Here is a 15,286-nt window from a genome sequence, read left to right on the forward strand (position 1 = left end):
TGCCACAAGGAGCAACCAAGAGTGTCCAGTCTTGTCAGGCTATGCTGTTGGTGGACTTGTTAGTTTGTGCTCCAGCACTTGCAGAGGCTCGGTGCATCTCAACAATTGTGCTCTGTAGCCAGCGGCCGGTTAGCTCAGTTGGTTAGAGTGTGTGATACGCTGCTCCTCTGAAAGTAAGTAATGTCTTTCTTTTTCATCTGACATTGTGACATCAGTGTTACATGAGAGTTTCTTGTCATTGTTACATGACAATTTCTTGTCATTGTTTACATGACAGTAGGTTGTCGTAAGACAAGGCTGCATGAAGTGTGAACTGGAGTTTTCTTGGATCCATGAAAGAATTTGCTTTTGGAGAATGCAGGCATCGATCCCACTACCTCACGCATGCAAAGCATTTGAGCTAATTCCCCAGCCGTTTGGAATTTCCGCAAGAAGCAACCTAGGGGGTCCAGTCTCGTCAGGCTATGCTGTTGGTGGACTTGTTTGTTTACGTGCCAGCACTTGCAGAGGCTCGGTGCATTGCCACAATTGAGCAAAATAGCAAATGGCTGGTTAGCTCAGTTGGTTAGAGTGTGGTGCTAATAACGCCAAGGTCATGGGTTCGATCCCCGTACTGGCTATGATGTACATTTTGAGTGTCAAAATTGTGAGTCACATGCATGTGAATTGTCAAGGGTGCCACAGAATTAAAATTAGTGAATTGCCGAAATAGCTCAGTTGGGAGAGCGTTAGACTGAAGATCTAAAGGTCCCTGTTTCGGCATTTGTATTTGTTCTTTCTTCATGCTCTGGCTTCAAGGAAACTATCCACAGCTTTGTTTGTGGGCCTCAATGGTGTGTGCTACGCTGCTCCTCTGAAAGTAAGTGATTTCTTGCTTTTTCATCTGACATTTTGACATCAGTGTTACAGGAAAGTTGCTTGTCATTGTTACATGACAGTAGGTTGTCGTAAGACAAGGCTGCATGAAGTGTGAACTGGAGCTTTCTTGGATCCACAACAAAAATTGTTTTTGGGGATTGCGGGAATCGATCCCACTAACTATAGCATGCTAAGCAAACACAATACCAATTGATCAAATTCCCCAGCTGTTTGGAATTGCCACAAGGAGCAACCAAGAGTGTCCAGTCTTGTCAGGCTATGCTGTTGGTGGACTTGTTAGTTTGTGCTCCAGCACTTACAGAGGCTCGGTGCATCTCAACAATTGTGCTCTGTAGCCAGCGGCCGGTTAGCTCAGTTGGTTAGAGTGTGGTGCTAATAACGCCAAGGTCATGGGTTCGATCCCCGTACTGGCTATGATGTACATGTTGAGTGTCAAAATTGTGAGTCACATGCATGTGAATTGTCAAGGGTGCCACAGAATTAAAATTAGTGAATTGCCGAAATAGCTCAGTTGGGAGAGCGTTAGACTGAAGATCTAAAGGTCCCTGGTTCGATCCCGGGTTTCGGCATTTGTATTTGTTCTTTCTTCATGCTCTGGCTTCAAGGAAACTATCCACAGCTTTGTTTGTGGGCCTCAATGGTGTGTGCTACTCTGCTCCTCTGAAAGTAAGTAATTTCTTGCTTTTTCATCTGACATTTTGACATCAGTGTTACAGGAAAGTTTCTTGTCATTGTTTACATGACAGTAGGTTGTCGTAAGACAAGGCTGCATGAAGTGTGAACTGGAGTTTTCTTGGATCCATGAAAGAATTTGCTTTTGGAGAATGCAGGCATCGATCCCACTACCTCACGCATGCAAAGCATTTGAGCTAATTCCCCAGCCGTTTGGAATTTCCGCAAGAAGCAACCTAGAGGGTCCAGTCTTGTCAGGCTATGCTGTTGGTGGACTTGTTTGTTTACGTGCCAGCACTTGCAGAGGCTCGGTGCATTTCAACAATTGAGCAAAATAGCAAATGGCCGGTTAGCTCAGTTGGTTAGAGTGTGGTGCTAATAACGCCAAGGTCATGGGTTCGATCCCCGTACTGGCTATGATGTACATTTTGAGTGTCAAAATTGTGAGTCACATGCATGTGAATTGTCAAGGGTGCCACAGAATTAAAATTAGCGAAATGCCGAAATAGCTCAGTTGGGAGAGCATTAGACTGAAGATCTAAAGGTCCCTGGTTCGATCCCTGGTTTCGGCATTTGTATTTGTTCTATCTTCATGCTCTGGCTTCAAGGAAACTATCCACAGCTTTGTTTGTGGGCCTCAATGGTGTGTGCTACGCTGCTCCTCTGAAAGTAAGTGATTTCTTGCTTTTTCATCTGACATTTTGACATCAGTGTTACAGGAAAGTTGCTTGTCATTGTTACATGACAGTAGGTTGTCGTAAGACAAGGCTGCATGAAGTGTGAACTGGAGCTTTCTTGGATCCACAACAAAAATTGTTTTTGGGGATTGCGGGAATCGATCCCACTAACTATAGCATGCTAAGCAAACACAATACCAATTGATCAAATTCCCCAGCTGTTTGGAATTGCCACAAGGAGCAACCAAGAGTGTCCAGTCTTGTCAGGCTATGCTGTTGGTGGACTTGTTAGTTTGTGCTCCAGCACTTACAGAGGCTCGGTGCATCTCAACAATTGTGCTCTGTAGCCAGCGGCCGGTTAGCTCAGTTGGTTAGAGTGTGTGATACGCTGCTCCTCTGAAAGTAAGTAATGTCTTTCTTTTTCATCTGACATTGTGACATCAGTGTTACATGAGAGTTTCTTGTCATTGTTACATGACAGTTTCTTGTCATTGTTTACATGACAGTAGGTTGTCGTAAGACAAGGCTGCATGAAGTGTGAACTGGAGTTTTCTTGGATCCATGAAAGAATTTGCTTTTGGAGAATGCAGGCATCGATCCCACTACCTCACGCATGCAAAGCATTTGAGCTAATTCCCCAGACGTTTGGAATTTCCGCAAGAAGCAACCTAGAGGGTCCAGTCTTGTCAGACTATGCTGTTGGTGGACTTGTTTGTTTACGTGCCAGCACTTGCAGAGGCTCGGTGCATTTCCACAATTGAGCAAAATAGCAAATGGCCGGTTAGCTCAGTTGGTTAGAGTGTGGTGCTAATAACGCCAAGGTCATGGGTTCGATCGCCGTACTGGCTATGATGTACATTTTGAGTGTCAAAATTGTGAGTCACATGCATGTGAATTGTCAAGGGTGCCACAGAATTAAAATTAGCGAAATGCCGAAATAGCTCGGTTGGGAGAGCGTTAGACTGAAGATCTAAAAGTCCCTGGTTCGATCCCTGGTTTCGGCATTTGTATTTGTTCTATCTTCATGCTCTGGCTTCAAGGAAACTATCCACAGCTTTGTTTGTGGGCCTCAATGGTGTGTGCTACGCTGCTCCTCTGAAAGTAAGTGATTTCTTGCTTTTTCATCTGACATTTTGACAGTGTTACAGGAAAGTTGCTTGTCATTGTTACATGACAGTAGGTTGTCGTAAGACAAGGCTGCATGAAGTGTGAACTGGAGCTTTCTTGGATCCACAACAAAAAATGTTTTTGGGGATTGCGGGAATCGATCCCACTAACTATAGCATGCTAAGCAAACACAATACCAATTGATCAAATTCCCCAGCTGTTTGGAATTGCCACAAGGAGCAACCAAGAGTGTCCAGTCTTGTCAGGCTATGCTGTTGGTGGACTTGTTAGTTTGTGCTCCAGCACTTGCAGAGGCTCGGTGCATCTCAACAATTGTGCTCTGTAGCCAGCGGCCGGTTAGCTCAGTTGGTTAGAGTGTGTGATACGCTGCTCCTCTGAAAGTAAGTAATGTCTTTCTTTTTCATCTGACATTGTGACATCAGTGTTACATGAGAGTTTCTTGTCATTGTTACATGACAGTTTCTTGTCATTGTTTACATGACAGTAGGTTGTCGTAAGACAAAGCTGCATGAAGTGTGAACTGGAGTTTTCTTGGATCCATGAAAGAATTTGCTTTTGGAGAATGCAGGCATCGATCCCACTACCTCACGCATGCAAAGCATTTGAGCTAATTCCCCAGACGTTTGGAATTTCCGCAAGAAGCAACCTAGAGGGTCCAGTCTCGTCAGGCTATGCTGTTGGTGGACTTGTTTGTTTACGTGCCAGCACTTGCAGAGGCTCGGTGCATTGCCACAATTGAGCAAAATGGCAAATGGCCGGTTAGCTCAGTTGGTTAGAGTGTGGTGCTAATAACGCCAAGGTCATGGGTTCGATCCCCGTACTGGCTATGATGTACATTTTGAGTGTCAAAATTGTGAGTCACATGCATGTGAATTGTCAAGGGTGCCACAGAATTAAAATTAGTGAAATGCCGAAATAGCTCAGTTGGGAGAGCGTTAGACTGAAGATCTAAAGGTCCCTGGTTCGATCCCTGGTTTCGGCATTTGTATTTGTTCTATCTTCATGCTCTGGCTTCAAGGAAACTATCCACAGCTTTGTTTGTGGGCCTCAATGGTGTGTGCTACGCTGCTCCTCTGAAAGTAAGTTATTTCTTGCTTTTTCATCTGACATTTTGACATCAGTGTTACAGGAAAGTTGCTTGTCATTGTTACATGACAGTAGGTTGTCGTAAGACAAGGCTGCATGAAGTGTGAACTGGAGCTTTCTTGGATCCACAACAAAAATTGTTTTTGGGGATTGCGGGAATCGATCCCACTAACTATAGCATGCTAAGCAAACACAATACCAATTGATCAAATTCCCCAGCTGTTTGGAATTGCCACAAGGAGCAACCAAGAGTGTCCAGTCTTGTCAGGCTATGCTGTTGGTGGACTTGTTAGTTTGTGCTCCAGCACTTGCAGAGGCTCGGTGCATCTCAACAATTGTGCTCTGTAGCCAGCGGCCGGTTAGCTCAGTTGGTTAGAGTGTGTGATACGCTGCTCCTCTGAAAGTAAGTAATGTCTTTCTTTTTCATCTGACATTGTGACATCAGTGTTACATGAGAGTTTCTTGTCATTGTTTACATGACAGTAGGTTGTCGTAAGACAAGGCTGCATGAAGTGTGAACTGGAGTTTTCTTGGATCCATGAAAGAATTTGCTTTTGGAGAATGCAGGCATCGATCCCACTACCTCACGCATGCAAAGCATTTGAGCTAATTCCCCAGCCGTTTGGAATTTCCGCAAGAAGCAACCTAGGGGGTCCAGTCTCGTCAGGCTATGCTGTTGGTGGACTTGTTTGTTTACGTGCCAGCACTTGCAGAGGCTCGGTGCATTGCCACAATTGAGCAAAATAGCAAATGGCTGGTTAGCTCAGTTGGTTAGAGTGTGGTGCTAATAACGCCAAGGTCATGGGTTCGATCCCCGTACTGGCTATGATGTACATTTTGAGTGTCAAAATTGTGAGTCACATGCATGTGAATTGTCAAGGGTGCCACAGAATTAAAATTAGTGAATTGCCGAAATAGCTCAGTTGGGAGAGCGTTAGACTGAAGATCTAAAGGTCCCTGTTTCGGCATTTGTATTTGTTCTTTCTTCATGCTCTGGCTTCAAGGAAACTATCCACAGCTTTGTTTGTGGGCCTCAATGGTGTGTGCTACGCTGCTCCTCTGAAAGTAAGTAATTTCTTGCTTTTTCATCTGACATTTTGACATCAGTGTTACAGGAAAGTTGCTTGTCATTGTTACATGACAGTAGGTTGTCGTAAGACAAGGCTGCATGAAGTGTGAAGTGGGGCTTTCTTGGATCCACAAAAAAAAATGTTTTTGGGGATTGCGGGAATCGATCCCACGCATGCTAAGCAAACACAATACCAATTGATCAAATTCCCCAGCTGTTTGGAATTGCCACAAGGAGCAACCAAGAGTGTCCAGTCTTGTCAGGCTATGCTGTTGGTGGACTTGTTAGTTTGTGCTCCAGCACTTGCAGAGGCTCGGTGCATCTCAACAATTGTGCTCTGTAGCCAGCGGCCGGTTAGCTCAGTTGGTTAGAGTGTGTGATACGCTGCTCCTCTGAAAGTAAGTAATGTCTTTCTTTTTCATCTGACATTGTGACATCAGTGTTACATGAGAGTTTCTTGTCATTGTTACATGACAGTTTCTTGTCATTGTTTACATGACAGTAGGTTGTCGTAAGACAAGGCTGCATGAAGTGTGAACTGGAGTTTTCTTGGATCCATGAAAGAATTTGCTTTTGGAGAATGCAGGCATCGATCCCACTACCTCACGCATGCAAAGCATTTGAGCTAATTCCCCAGCCGTTTGGAATTTCCGCAAGAAGCAACCTAGAGGGTCCAGTCTCGTCAGGCTATGCTGTTGGTGGACTTGTTTGTTTACGTGCCAGCACTTGCAGAGGCTCGGTGCATTGCCACAATTGAGCAAAATAGCAAATGGCTGGTTAGCTCAGTTGGTTAGAGTGTGGTGCTAATAACGCCAAGGTCATGGGTTCGATCCCCGTACTGGCTATGATGTACTTTTTGAGTGTCAAAATTGTGAGTCACATGCATGTGAATTGTCAAGGGTGCCACAGAATTAAAATTAGTGAATTGCCGAAATAGCTCAGTTGGGAGAGCGTTAGACTGAAGATCTAAAGGTCCTTGGTTCGATCCCGGGTTTCGGCATTTGTATTTGTTCTTTCTTCATGCTCTGGCTTCAAGGAAACTATCCACAGCTTTGTTTGTGGGCCTCAATGGTGTGTGCTACGCTGCTCCTCTGAAAGTAAGTAATTTCTTGCTTTTTCATCTGACATTTTGACATCAGTGTTACAGGAAAGTTTCTTGTCATTGTTTACATGACAGTAGGTTGTCGTAAGACAAGGCTGCATGAAGTGTGAACTGGAGTTTTCTTGGATCCATGAAAGAATTTGCTTTTGGAGAATGCAGGCATCGATCCCACTACCTCACGCATGCAAAGCATTTGAGCTAATTCCCCAGACGTTTGGAATTTCCGCAAGAAGCAACCTAGAGGGTCCAGTCTCGTCAGGCTATGCTGTTGGTGGACTTGTTTGTTTACGTGCCAGCACTTGCAGAGGCTCGGTGCATTGCCACAATTGAGCAAAATGGCAAATGGCCGGTTAGCTCAGTTGGTTAGAGTGTGGTGCTAATAACGCCAAGGTCATGGGTTCGATCCCCGTACTGGCTATGATGTACATTTTGAGTGTCAAAATTGTGAGTCACATGCATGTGAATTGTCAAGGGTGCCACAGAATTAAAATTAGTGAAATGCCGAAATAGCTCAGTTGGGAGAGCGTTAGACTGAAGATCTAAAGGTCCCTGGTTCGATCCCTGGTTTCGGCATTTGTATTTGTTCTATCTTCATGCTCTGGCTTCAAGGAAACTATCCACAGCTTTGTTTGTGGGCCTCAATGGTGTGTGCTACGCTGCTCCTCTGAAAGTAAGTTATTTCTTGCTTTTTCATCTGACATTTTGACATCAGTGTTACAGGAAAGTTGCTTGTCATTGTTACATGACAGTAGGTTGTCGTAAGACAAGGCTGCATGAAGTGTGAACTGGAGCTTTCTTGGATCCACAACAAAAATTGTTTTTGGGGATTGCGGGAATCGATCCCACTAACTATAGCATGCTAAGCAAACACAATACCAATTGATCAAATTCCCCAGCTGTTTGGAATTGCCACAAGGAGCAACCAAGAGTGTCCAGTCTTGTCAGGCTATGCTGTTGGTGGACTTGTTAGTTTGTGCTCCAGCACTTACAGAGGCTCGGTGCATCTCAACAATTGTGCTCTGTAGCCAGCGGCCGGTTAGCTCAGTTGGTTAGAGTGTGTGATACGCTGCTCCTCTGAAAGTAAGTAATGTCTTTCTTTTTCATCTGACATTGTGACATCAGTGTTACATGAGAGTTTCTTGTCATTGTTACATGACAGTTTCTTGTCATTGTTTACATGACAGTAGGTTGTCGTAAGACAAGGCTGCATGAAGTGTGAACTGGAGTTTTCTTGGATCCATGAAAGAATTTGCTTTTGGAGAATGCAGGCATCGATCCCACTACCTCACGCATGCAAAGCATTTGAGCTAATTCCCCAGCCGTTTGGAATTTCCGCAAGAAGCAACCTAGAGGGTCCAGTCTTGTCAGGCTATGCTGTTGGTGGACTTGTTTGTTTACGTGCCAGCACTTGCAGAGGCTCGGTGCATGGCCACAATTGAGCAAAATAGCAAATGGCTGGTTAGCTCAGTTGGTTAGATTGTGGTGCTAATAACGCCAAGGTCATGGGTACGTTCCCCGTACTGGCTATGATGTACATTTTGAGTGTCAAAATTGTGAGTCACATGCATGTGAATTGTCAAGGGTGCCACAGAATTAAAATTAGTGAATTGCTGAAATAGCTCATTTGGGAGAGCGTTAGACTGAAGATCTAAAGGTCCCTGGTTCGATCCCGGGTTTCGGCATTTGTATTTGTTCTTTCTTCATGCTCTGGCTTCAAGGAAACTATCCACAGCTTTGTTTGTGGGCCTCAATGGTGTGTGCTACGCTGCTCCTCTGAAAGTAAGTAATTTCTTGCTTTTTCATCTGACATTTTGACATCAGTGTTACAGGAAAGTTCCTTGTCATTGTTTACATGACAGTAGGTTGTCGTAAGACAAGGCTGCATGAAGTGTGAACTGGAGTTTTCTTGGATCCATGAAAGAATTTGCTTTTGGAGAATGCAGGCATCGATCCCACTACCTCACGCATGCAAAGCATTTGAGCTAATTCCCCAGCCGTTTGGAATTTCCGCAAGAAGCAACCTAGAGGGTCCAGTCTTGTCAGGCTATGCTGTTGGTGCACTTGTTTGTTTACGTTCCAGCACTTGCAGAGGCTCGGTGCATTTCAACAATTGAGCAAAATAGCAAATGGCCGGTTAGCTGAGTTGGTTAGAGTGTGGTGCTAATAACCCCAAGGTCATGGGTTCGATCCTCATATTGGCTATGATGTACATTTTGAGTGTCAAAATTGTGAGTCACATGCGTGTGAATTGTCAAGGGTGCCACAGAATTAAAATTAGTGAATTGCAGAAATAGCTCAGTTGGGAGAGCGTTAGACTGAAGATCTAAAGGTCCCTGGTTCGATCCCGGGTTTCGGCATTTGTATTTGTTCTTTCTTCATGCTCTGGCTTCAAGGAAACTATCCACAGCTTTGTTTGTGGGCCTCAATCGTGTGTGCTACGCTGCTCCTCTGAAAGTAAGTAATTTCTTGCTTTTTCATCTGACATTTTGACATCAGTGTTACAGGAAAGTTTCTTGTCATTGTTTACATGACAGTAGGTTGTCGTAAGACAAGGCTGCATGAAGTGTGAACTGTAGTTTTCTTGGATCCATGAAAGAATTTGCTTTTGGAGAATGCAGGCATCGATCCCACTACCTCACGCATGCAAAGCATTTGAGCTAATTCCCCAGCCGTTTGGAATTTCCGCAAGAAGCAACCTAGAGGGTCCAGTCTTGTCAGGCTATGCTGTTGGTGTACTTGTTTGTTTACGTGCCAGCACTTGCAGAGGCTCGGTGCATTTCAACAATTGAGCAAAATAGCAAATGGCCGGTTAGCTGAGTTGGTTAGAGTGTGGTGCTAATAATGCCAAGGTCATGGGTTCGATCCCCATATTGGCTATGATGTACATTTTGAGTGTCAAAATTGTGAGTCACATGCATGTGAATTGTCAAGGGTGCCACAGAATTAAAATTAGTGAATTGCCGAAATAGCTCAGTTGGGAGAGCGTTAGACTGAAGATCTAAAGGTCCCTGTTTCGGCATTTGTATTTGTTCTTTCTTTATGCTCTGGCTTCAAGGAAACTATCCACAGCTTTGTTTGTGGGCCTCAATGGTGTGTGCTACTCTGCTCCTCTGAAAGTAAGTAATTTCTTGCTTTTTCATCTGACATTTTGACATCAGTGTTACAGGAAAGTTTCTTGTCATTGTTTACATGACAGTAGGTTGTCGTAAGACAAGGCTGCATGAAGTGTGAACTGGAGTTTTCTTGGATCCATTAAAGAATTTGCTTTTGGAGAATGCAGGCATCGATCCCACTACCTCACGCATGCAAAGCATTTGAGCTAATTCCCCAGCCGTTTGGAATTTCCGCAAGAAGCAACCTAGAGGGTCCAGTCTTGTCAGGCTATGCTGTTGGTGGACTTGTTTGTTTACGTGCCAGCACTTGCAGAGGCTCGGTGCATTTCAACAATTGAGCAAAATAGCAAATGGCCGGTTAGCTCAGTTGGCTAGAGTGTGGTGCTAATAACGCCGAGGTCATGGGTTCGATCCCCGTACTGGCTATGATGTACATTTTGAGTGTCAAAATTGTGAGTCACATGCATGTGAATTGTCAAGGGTGCCACAGAATTAAAATTAGTGAAATGCCGAAATAGCTCAGTTGGGAGAGCGTTAGACTGAAGATCTAAAGGTCCCTGGTTCGATCCCTGGTTTCGGCATTTGTGTTTGTTCTATCTTCATGCTCTGGCTTCAAGGAAACTATCCACAGCTTTGTTTGTGGGCCTCAATGGTGTGTGCTACGCTGCTCCTCTGAAAGTAAGTGATTTCTTGCTTTTTCATCTGACATTTTGACATCAGTGTTACAGGAAAGTTGCTTGTCATTGTTACATGACAGTAGGTTGTCGTAAGACAAGGCTGCATGAAGTGTGAACTGGAGCTTTCTTGGATCCACAACAAAAATTGTTTTTGGGGATTGCGGGAATCGATCCCACTAACTATAGCATGCTAAGCAAAAACAATACCAATTGATCAAATTCCCCAGCTGTTTGGAATTGCCACAAGGAGCAACCAAGAGTGTCCAGTCTTGTCAGGCTATGCTGTTGGTGGACTTGTTAGTTTGTGCTCCAGCACTTACAGAGGCTCGGTGCATCTCAACAATTGTGCTCTGTAGCCAGCGGCCGGTTAGCTCAGTTGGTTAGAGTGTGTGATACGCTGCTCCTCTGAAAGTAAGTAATGTCTTTCTTTTTCATCTGACATTGTGACATCAGTGTTACATGAGAGTTTCTTGTCATTGTTACATGACAGTTTCTTGTCATTGTTTACATGACAGTAGGTTGTCGTAAGACAAGGCTGCATGAAGTGTGAACTGGAGTTTTCTTGGATCCATGAAAGAATTTTCTTTTGGAGAATGCAGGCATCGATCCCACTACCTCACGCATGCAAAGCATTTGAGCTAATTCCCCAGCCGTTTGGAATTTCCGCAAGAAGCAACCTAGAGGGTCCAGTCTTGTCAGGCTATGCTGTTGGTGGACTTGTTTGTTTACGTGCCAGCACTTGCAGAGGCTCGGTGCATTTCAACAATTGAGCAAAATAGCAAATGGCCGGTTAGCTCAGTTGGTTAGAGTGTGGTGCTAATAACGCCAAGGTCATTGGTTCGATCCCCGTACTGGCTATGATTTACATTTTGAGTGTCAAAATTGTGAGTCACATGCATGTGAATTGTCAAGGGTGCCACAGAATTAAAATTAGTGAAATGCCGAAATAGCTCAGTTGGGAGAGCGTTAGACTGAAGATCTAAAAGTCCCTGGTTCGATCCCTGGTTTCGGCATTTGTATTTGTTCTATCTTCATGCTCTGGCTTCAAGGAAACTATCCACAGCTTTGTTTGTGGGCCCTAATGGTGTGTGCTACGCTGCTCCTCTGAAAGTAAGTGATTTCTTGCTTTTTCATCTGACATTTTGACATCAGTGTTACAGGAAAGTTGCTTGTCATTGTTACATGACAGTAGGTTGTCGTAAGACAAGGCTGCATGAAGTGTGAACTGGAGCTTTCTTGGATCCACAACAAAAATTGTTTTTGGGGATTGCGGGAATCGATCCCACTAACTATAGCATGCTAAGCAAACACAATACCAATTGATCAAATTCCCCAGCTGTTTGGAATTGCCACAAGGAGCAACCAAGAGTGTCCAGTCTTGTCAGGCTATGCTGTTGGTGGACTTGTTAGTTTGTGCTCCAGCACTTACAGAGGCTCGGTGCATCTCAACAATTGTGCTCTGTAGCCAGCGGCCGGTTAGCTCAGTTGGTTAGAGTGTGTGATATGCTGCTCCTCTGAAAGTAAGTAATGTCTTTCTTTTTCATCTGACATTGTGACATCAGTGTTACATGAGAGTTTCTTGTCATTGTTACATGACAGTTTCTTGTCATTGTTTACATGACAGTAGGTTGTCGTAAGACAAGGCTGCATGAAGTGTGAACTGGAGTTTTCTTGGATCCATGAAAGAATTTTCTTTTGGAGAATGCAGGCATCGATCCCACTACCTCACGCATGCAAAGCATTTGAGCTAATTCCCCAGCCGTTTGGAATTTCCGCAAGAAGCAACCTAGAGGGTCCAGTCTTGTCAGGCTATGCTGTTGGTGGACTTGTTTGTTTACGTGCCAGCACTTGCAGAGGCTCGGTGCATTTCAACAATTGAGCAAAATAGCAAATGGCCGGTTAGCTCAGTTGGTTAGAGTGTGGTGCTAATAACGCCAAGGTCATTGGTTCGATCCCCGTACTGGCTATGATTTACATTTTGAGTGTCAAAATTGTGAGTCACATGCATGTGAATTGTCAAGGGTGCCACAGAATTAAAATTAGTGAAATGCCGAAATAGCTCAGTTGGGAGAGCGTTAGACTGAAGATCTAAAAGTCCCTGGTTCGATCCCTGGTTTCGGCATTTGTATTTGTTCTATCTTCATGCTCTGGCTTCAAGGAAACTATCCACAGCTTTGTTTGTGGGCCCTAATGGTGTGTGCTACGCTGCTCCTCTGAAAGTAAGTGATTTCTTGCTTTTTCATCTGACATTTTGACATCAGTGTTACAGGAAAGTTGCTTGTCATTGTTACATGACAGTAGGTTGTCGTAAGACAAGGCTGCATGAAGTGTGAACTGGAGCTTTCTTGGATCCACAACAAAAATTGTTTTTGGGGATTGCGGGAATCGATCCCACTAACTATAGCATGCTAAGCAAACACAATACCAATTGATCAAATTCCCCAGCTGTTTGGAATTGCCACAAGGAGCAACCAAGAGTGTCCAGTCTTGTCAGGCTATGCTGTTGGTGGACTTGTTAGTTTGTGCTCCAGCACTTACAGAGGCTCGGTGCATCTCAACAATTGTGCTCTGTAGCCAGCGGCCGGTTAGCTCAGTTGGTTAGAGTGTGTGATATGCTGCTCCTCTGAAAGTAAGTAATGTCTTTCTTTTTCATCTGACATTGTGACATCAGTGTTACATGAGAGTTTCTTGTCATTGTTACATGACAGTTTCTTGTCATTGTTTACATGACAGTAGGTTGTCGTAAGACAAGGCTGCATGAAGTGTGAACTGGAGTTTTCTTGGATCCATGAAAGAATTTTCTTTTGGAGAATGCAGGCATCGATCCCACTACCTCACGCATGCAAAGCATTTGAGCTAATTCCCCAGACGTTTGGAATTTCTGCAAGAAGCAACCTAGAGGGTCCAGTCTCGTCAGGCTATGCTGTTGGTGGACTTGTTTGTTTACGTGCCAGCACTTGCAGAGGCTCGGTGCATTGCCACAATTGAGCAACATGGCAAATGGCTGGTTAGCTCAGTTGGTTAGAGTGTGGTGCTAATAACGCCAAGGTCATGGGTTCGATCCCCGTACTGGCTATGATGTACATTTTGAGTGTCAAAATTGTGAGTCACATGCATGTGAATTGTCAAGGGTGCCACAGAATTAAAATTAGTGAATTGCCGAAATAGCTCAGTTGGGAGAGCGTTAGACTGAAGATCTAAAGGTCCCTGGTTCAATCCCGGGTTTCGGCATTTGTATTTGTTCTTTCTTCATGCTCTGGCTTCAAGGAAACTATCCACAGCTTTGTTTGTGGGCCTCAATGGTGTGTGCTACTCTGCTCCTCTGAAAGTAAGTAATTTCTTGCTTTTTCATCTGACATTTTGACATCAGTGTTACAGGAAAGTTTTTTGTCATTGTTTACATGACAGTAGGTTGTCGTAAGACAAGGCTGCATGAAGTGTGAACTGGAGTTTTCTTGGATCCATGAAAGAATTTGCTTTTGGAGAATGCAGGCATCGATCCCACTACCTCACGCATGCAAAGCATTTGAGCTAATTCCCCAGCCGTTTGGAATTTCCGCAAGAAGCAACCTAGAGGGTCCAGTCTTGTCAGGCTATGCTGTTGGTGGACTTGTTTGTTTACGTGCCAGCACTTGCAGAGGCTCGGTGCATTTCAACAATTGAGCAAAATAGCAAATGGCCGGTTAGCTCAGTTGGCTAGAGTGTGGTGCTAATAACGCCGAGGTCATGGGTTCGATCCCCGTACTGGCTATGATGTACATTTTGAGTGTCAAAATTGTGAGTCACATGCATGTGAATTGTCAAGGGTGCCACAGAATTAAAATTAGTGAAATGCCGAAATAGCTCAGTTGGGAGAGCGTTAGACTGAAGATCTAAAGGTCCCTGGTTCGATCCCTGGTTTCGGCATTTGTGTTTGTTCTATCTTCATGCTCTGGCTTCAAGGAAACTATCCACAGCTTTGTTTGTGGGCCTCAATGGTGTGTGCTACGCTGCTCCTCTGAAAGTAAGTGATTTCTTGCTTTTTCATCTGACATTTTGACATCAGTGTTACAGGAAAGTTGCTTGTCATTGTTACATGACAGTAGGTTGTCGTAAGACAAGGCTGCATGAAGTGTGAACTGGAGCTTTCTTGGATCCACAACAAAAATTGTTTTTGGGGATTGCGGGAATCGATCCCACTAACTATAGCATGCTAAGCAAAAACAATACCAATTGATCAAATTCCCCAGCTGTTTGGAATTGCCACAAGGAGCAACCAAGAGTGTCCAGTCTTGTCAGGCTATGCTGTTGGTGGACTTGTTAGTTTGTGCTCCAGCACTTACAGAGGCTCGGTGCATCTCAACAATTGTGCTCTGTAGCCAGCGGCCGGTTAGCTCAGTTGGTTAGAGTGTGTGATACGCTGCTCCTCTGAAAGTAAGTAATGTCTTTCTTTTTCATCTGACATTGTGACATCAGTGTTACATGAGAGTTTCTTGTCATTGTTACATGACAGTTTCTTGTCATTGTTTACATGACAGTAGGTTGTCGTAAGACAAGGCTGCATGAAGTGTGAACTGGAGTTTTCTTGGATCCATGAAAGAATTTGCTTTTGGAGAATGCAGGCATCGATCCCACTACCTCACGCATGCAAAGCATTTGAGCTAATTCCCCAGACGTTTGGAATTTCCGCAAGAAGCAACCTAGAGGGTCCAGTCTCGTCAGGCTATGCTGTTGGTGGACTTGTTTGTTTACGTGCCAGCACTTGCAGAGGCTCGGTGCATTGCCACAATTGAGCAAAATGGCAAATGGCTGGTTAGCTCAGTTGGTTAGAGTGTGGTGCTAATAACGCCAAGGTCATGGGTTCGATCCCCGTACTGGCTATGATGTACATTTTGAGTGTCAAA

At 44.3% G+C, this 15,286-nt stretch overlaps 22 non-coding genes across 22 annotated transcripts; all 22 read left to right on the forward strand.

Annotated features, from left to right (window-relative positions):
• The first annotated feature begins 546 nt into the window (after positions 1 to 546).
• trnai-aau lies at positions 547 to 620 on the forward strand. Its single transcript has one exon. It is a non-coding gene; the product is annotated as a tRNA-Ile (tRNA).
• Positions 621 to 1,219: 599 nt separating this feature from the next.
• On the forward strand, positions 1,220 to 1,293 carry trnai-aau. Its single transcript has one exon. It is a non-coding gene; the product is annotated as a tRNA-Ile (tRNA).
• Positions 1,294 to 1,375: 82 nt separating this feature from the next.
• Positions 1,376 to 1,448, forward strand: trnaf-gaa. The gene has a single exon. It is a non-coding gene; the product is annotated as a tRNA-Phe (tRNA).
• A 446-nt stretch (positions 1,449 to 1,894) lies between these two features.
• Positions 1,895 to 1,968, forward strand: trnai-aau. The gene has a single exon. It is a non-coding gene; the product is annotated as a tRNA-Ile (tRNA).
• Positions 1,969 to 2,050: 82 nt separating this feature from the next.
• Positions 2,051 to 2,123, forward strand: trnaf-gaa. Its single transcript has one exon. It is a non-coding gene; the product is annotated as a tRNA-Phe (tRNA).
• A 1,986-nt stretch (positions 2,124 to 4,109) lies between these two features.
• On the forward strand, positions 4,110 to 4,183 carry trnai-aau. Its single transcript has one exon. It is a non-coding gene; the product is annotated as a tRNA-Ile (tRNA).
• Positions 4,184 to 4,265: 82 nt separating this feature from the next.
• Positions 4,266 to 4,338, forward strand: trnaf-gaa. Its single transcript has one exon. It is a non-coding gene; the product is annotated as a tRNA-Phe (tRNA).
• Positions 4,339 to 5,194: 856 nt separating this feature from the next.
• On the forward strand, positions 5,195 to 5,268 carry trnai-aau. Its single transcript has one exon. It is a non-coding gene; the product is annotated as a tRNA-Ile (tRNA).
• A 1,014-nt stretch (positions 5,269 to 6,282) lies between these two features.
• Positions 6,283 to 6,356, forward strand: trnai-aau. The gene has a single exon. It is a non-coding gene; the product is annotated as a tRNA-Ile (tRNA).
• Positions 6,357 to 6,438: 82 nt separating this feature from the next.
• Positions 6,439 to 6,511, forward strand: trnaf-gaa. Its single transcript has one exon. It is a non-coding gene; the product is annotated as a tRNA-Phe (tRNA).
• Positions 6,512 to 6,957: 446 nt separating this feature from the next.
• On the forward strand, positions 6,958 to 7,031 carry trnai-aau. Its single transcript has one exon. It is a non-coding gene; the product is annotated as a tRNA-Ile (tRNA).
• Positions 7,032 to 7,113: 82 nt separating this feature from the next.
• Positions 7,114 to 7,186, forward strand: trnaf-gaa. The gene has a single exon. It is a non-coding gene; the product is annotated as a tRNA-Phe (tRNA).
• A 1,711-nt stretch (positions 7,187 to 8,897) lies between these two features.
• trnaf-gaa lies at positions 8,898 to 8,970 on the forward strand. Its single transcript has one exon. It is a non-coding gene; the product is annotated as a tRNA-Phe (tRNA).
• A 1,108-nt stretch (positions 8,971 to 10,078) lies between these two features.
• On the forward strand, positions 10,079 to 10,152 carry trnai-aau. The gene has a single exon. It is a non-coding gene; the product is annotated as a tRNA-Ile (tRNA).
• Positions 10,153 to 10,234: 82 nt separating this feature from the next.
• trnaf-gaa lies at positions 10,235 to 10,307 on the forward strand. The gene has a single exon. It is a non-coding gene; the product is annotated as a tRNA-Phe (tRNA).
• Positions 10,308 to 11,343: 1,036 nt separating this feature from the next.
• Positions 11,344 to 11,416, forward strand: trnaf-gaa. Its single transcript has one exon. It is a non-coding gene; the product is annotated as a tRNA-Phe (tRNA).
• A 1,036-nt stretch (positions 11,417 to 12,452) lies between these two features.
• Positions 12,453 to 12,525, forward strand: trnaf-gaa. The gene has a single exon. It is a non-coding gene; the product is annotated as a tRNA-Phe (tRNA).
• An 880-nt stretch (positions 12,526 to 13,405) lies between these two features.
• trnai-aau lies at positions 13,406 to 13,479 on the forward strand. The gene has a single exon. It is a non-coding gene; the product is annotated as a tRNA-Ile (tRNA).
• An 82-nt stretch (positions 13,480 to 13,561) lies between these two features.
• Positions 13,562 to 13,634, forward strand: trnaf-gaa. The gene has a single exon. It is a non-coding gene; the product is annotated as a tRNA-Phe (tRNA).
• A 446-nt stretch (positions 13,635 to 14,080) lies between these two features.
• On the forward strand, positions 14,081 to 14,154 carry trnai-aau. Its single transcript has one exon. It is a non-coding gene; the product is annotated as a tRNA-Ile (tRNA).
• Positions 14,155 to 14,236: 82 nt separating this feature from the next.
• trnaf-gaa lies at positions 14,237 to 14,309 on the forward strand. The gene has a single exon. It is a non-coding gene; the product is annotated as a tRNA-Phe (tRNA).
• Positions 14,310 to 15,189: 880 nt separating this feature from the next.
• On the forward strand, positions 15,190 to 15,263 carry trnai-aau. The gene has a single exon. It is a non-coding gene; the product is annotated as a tRNA-Ile (tRNA).
• The last annotated feature ends 23 nt before the right edge of the window (positions 15,264 to 15,286 follow it).

Source organism: Oncorhynchus mykiss, unplaced genomic scaffold, assembly GCF_013265735.2.
Source record: "Oncorhynchus mykiss isolate Arlee unplaced genomic scaffold, USDA_OmykA_1.1 un_scaffold_234, whole genome shotgun sequence".
Taxonomy (NCBI): Eukaryota; Metazoa; Chordata; class Actinopteri; order Salmoniformes; family Salmonidae; genus Oncorhynchus; species Oncorhynchus mykiss.